The sequence below is a fragment of the Chiroxiphia lanceolata genome, chromosome 8 (genome assembly GCF_009829145.1).
Source record: "Chiroxiphia lanceolata isolate bChiLan1 chromosome 8, bChiLan1.pri, whole genome shotgun sequence".
In the NCBI taxonomy this organism is placed as follows: Eukaryota; Metazoa; Chordata; class Aves; order Passeriformes; family Pipridae; genus Chiroxiphia; species Chiroxiphia lanceolata.
This window is the reverse complement of record NC_045644.1, coordinates 9,689,889-9,694,137: the sequence shown is the minus strand read 5'-3', so window position 1 is coordinate 9,694,137 and position 4,249 is coordinate 9,689,889.

Genomic DNA, 4,249 nt, shown 5'->3' with positions numbered 1-4,249 from the left:
TTTGTGCCTCAAATATTGGACAAACCCAAAGCAGATTTGCCTCTCCCCACTCTCTGCTGGCATTTTAAACTAATGAAAACCCATGGGTTATTGTATTCTACTGACATCTCCTTTTAAAGAGTTGTGATGCCCATAGTATTGTTTCTATAAGGAATGTAAGGATATGCAAACTCAGAATTTTTTAAAAGTCAAATTTACCTTCAGAGTCCCCCTTCCCTGTCAGTCTCAGTGTGGTACCAAACTCCCCTCCAGGCCTGGTCTTGCAAGGTCCTAGTTTGTTCTGTGAAGTCTTTGAACAAAATAAAAAGTAGCCAAACATGTCAAGGATGGGAGAAAAGGGTGCTTTTCATGTAGCAATAATTAGAAGGTACTCAGAATTAATTACCTGACATTTCTTTCCTGCTTCTCAATACCATTGTTGGTATTGATTGGTTAGATTAAGCAGAGTACCCTGTAAGAGGAGGATATCTTGCTGACTTGGACAGGCTCAGTGCTAGATAGCTGCATGGTGTGGATGCATATTGAGCACATCTGAGGTTGGAAAACAAGCTAATGAGCTTTACCCTGTCTTGACATAGCTGTGGCAGACACAACTGGGTTCAGATGTTAGGTCTGTACCTGAGTAACAACAACTCTTAAACAGCAAGAAGAAATCATTAGAAAGGAAAACCGTGGTTTCTACAGAGCAGGAAATATCAGGGCATGAAACAATTCCCTAACAAGCAGAACAGTAGATTCCTTACATCCAGTAATTACTTAAACAATATTGAAAAAAAAAATCTTGAAAGGGTAAGAAACATTCCTAGATGTTTTCCATTAAATGTCCAGGATCCTAAATGTGAATGACTACAGCTGTTACACTTCCAATTAATGAACACAGTAGGTGTACCTGTGTCTATACATACTGAAGCATCAGCACATTATAGAATTTTTGCTATCACTTGTAGAGAGGAAGCCTCCTGAATAATTCTGTTAAGTTTAGGATTTTCAGCTCCCTGTTCTTTGTGAAAGGTCATTGCTATGAAGATAACGCAGAGCTAGAACACGCGTGCATTACAGAATCCCTTTTTCCATGGACTCCACTTCCTCCCCTAGGTGTAATCTCAGTCTGTCCGTGTTTATAAGCGGCTCAGACAAGCCCCAGCCGAGCGCCGCCGGCCCTGCGCTGTTATTGCCGGTCGCGCACAGCCGAGGGCGCTCCCGGGACGGCATCGCCCGGCCGGGGCAGCCCAGGCGGGGCCGGCACCTCCAGGTGTTCCCCAGTGCTCCCAGTTCCCAAAGCAGAGCGGAGCTGCTGGATGTTTCGTGCTCCACAGGGTATTTTGATCAGAGATAATGACAAGGCAGGTTTTTCGCCCACGTTTGCTGCTTTGTCTCCTTCTCCTCTTCCCTCCTCCCACTAGCGCCCCGCGTTTCAACACCCGCCAAGTGGCTTTACCTTCTTGTCCTTGCCAAATGAGATTAACGCATGGGCTGCTTCTCCAAAGCCTGCTTCTTTTGCCTTGCCTTTACAACATTCACTGCTGTCCTACTGTGGCTATTTTGTGCAGAAATCCTTGAACTCAGTTTCCTTGGTAGGTTGATGAATATTTTTCCTGCTTATGCAACAAGTGTTGCTTTGAAACAAACCTTGCAGGATTGCAGCAGCTGTGAAGTGTGCCTGCGAATTCCCAGGCCACCTCCCTGCCCGCCGTGGGACGGAGCCTCTGGGCATACATGTCTCAGGTACCTGGTACTGTACTGAGTGGGGCTCGTGACCCAGCGAGCTGTGGTTGCAGGATGGGCACAGCCCTGCTGTCCCAGTCTGGATCACTGTCTCCCTACAATCCAGAAATAGTTTATTTTTAAAAACAAGCAAACAAAACACAACAGAAAAATAGCTGCCAGAGGTGACTGTGGAAAGGTCTATCTGCCAGAGAAGGCAGCACCATACGAACAGCTCCAGAAGTACTGTTCCTTAAAAAAGCACAAGTTGCCATCCTAAGTAGTTTGCATAGAAAATATGGAGTATAATTCATCTTTATTTTTCCTAACCTGCATATGGCTCATCACTACTTATTCTACTAAATACTATTTATGTTGCCAATATCATAAAATACAATGATTGCAAAAGATTTTAGCACAAGATGAAGCTTGGTAGACTTCATCATTTCAGATGCACTATATTGATGGATTTTTTTCAACTGCCAGGGCATGAAGATGCTTGCCTTGATCTTTGCATCTGAAAGTTTAAGTCAATACTGGCCATGGAAACATGGGGACAAGAAGGTTAGTTAAAGGGGATGCAGATAATCTGTTTAGAACTCAACATTTGTTTTCCCAAAGATTCTAAATTGGCTTTATCCTGATTCTTCCTCCCATTTGGATGAACTTTAATGAGGCATGAATTTTTACATGCTTTCCTTCTCACAGTTTAGCTTGCAATGTTGAAGCACAAGGTCACAGAGGTCATGACAAGAAGTAGGAGAGAAATGAACACACATAGGTGTCAAGATGATAACAACACAGGTTGCAGCACAATATTGCTAGTACAGTGACACAATTTTACACAGTATTTTGTTCATTAAATATAGGTCACCTCTCACTTGCAAATGTAAACACCATTAACCTGGGTGGCCTTTATTTGACAGTCGCTGCAGGTGCAAATAACCACTAAGAAGGTCCAATGGAAACTGCCAGTGAAAGAGTGAGTCAGATTTAACATAGAATCCTCAGAAGTAAAAAACAAGCATGGATACCACCAATGCAAGCTGGTACTGTCCATCATTGACATTCTATATTTAGTGTCCCCAAACAAGCAGTGCCGTTGGCACTGTGATTCCTTCCTCTACTGTCAGCCCAGGCCCAATAGTGAAAAAGAAAGAACAGGCTCTGAGACTATAAATTCAGAATTAATTCTGGTCAAGCATTAATGCCTTATATCTCATGCTGGGATCTCACAGTTTCAAATCCAAATTTCAGAGGTGGTTACCGGGGGACATGCAAATGATCCTGCTGCAGGGATGCCAGGCTAGGTCTGACCTGACATGCCCACCTTATGCAACCACTGCTAATGCAGCTGTGGAAGGAGTGAAGCACATCAGGGCTGAAAGCCTCTCTGTAGGTGATCTCAGCTCAGACTGAGGTAAACATTGCATGTGCTGCCAGAATTGGCAATGCATTACACCATAGAAACACAGGCAATGCCTCAGATCCAGATACCATGTACAGAAACTCCCCAGTCTTAATCTTCATTTAAACACCAACTTCATCTCTTTATTCTGTAAATCCATAACATTTTGTTTAAATGTCCCAGTCAGAGACAAGGAAAAGCCCTACATCTCGGAATAGTATCATAAGAGCCATGACTCGGTACATTACAAAACACATCATAGACATACATGGCCTGTATTAGGAGTAAACCTCTTCACTCTGTACTGAAGATCACATCTTTTCAAGTTATCCCTATCCAAAGGGCAACCGTCACTCACATGTGCAGAGGAAAAAATATCTTTTGACTGATTGGACCCCACTGTCCTTTCCTGTAGCATATCACTACAGACCTGCAAAGGTCAAGTCCAGTGGCTTCAGAGAAATCAGTAATAATTCTTTCAGCCTGGCCATCAGGCACACAAGGGTGAGACATCCTGAGCTCTGTCAGAAGCTGGGTTGCACTCTGAAACACAGAGATCAGCCCTGCTTTCCAATACATTTTTCTTCACTTTGTTGTTACAGGGAAAACCTAGTGCACAATAATGTGTATACTTGCTCTTTAAAAGCAACTAGGTTAGATATGTTCCGGTTCTAAAACCTAAGAGAAATGTTAAATTCCACCCTAGGAAGCCCACCTGCAATGCAAACAGCTGCTCTGTGGTGCAGTCCATCTCCAGCCTTCCCAGACTGCTTCCACATCGAGCAGCCTGTGCCTCCTCTTCTACTAAATTTTCTCTGTGTGTAGTTTCATCCACATTAACATCCTTCTCCCACAAACAGTCTCTCTCTGAGCATTTACACTCTGTGACACAAAGCATCACTGGAAGGGATCCCACCTACCCTGTTGCAAAACAGTCTGCTCTTCTGTTTATACTCACCTGCTCTTAATTAAAAAAATAACATCAGCATTTTTCTTCTGGGAGCAAACACATCAACACACCCCAGACACAGATAATCCGGATATATATTATATTAACTTTAATTTAAAATTATAATTAAGCCACAATGGGTAGCACAGACTTATCTGTAACATGGCCCTGAAATATGTTTTGAGACT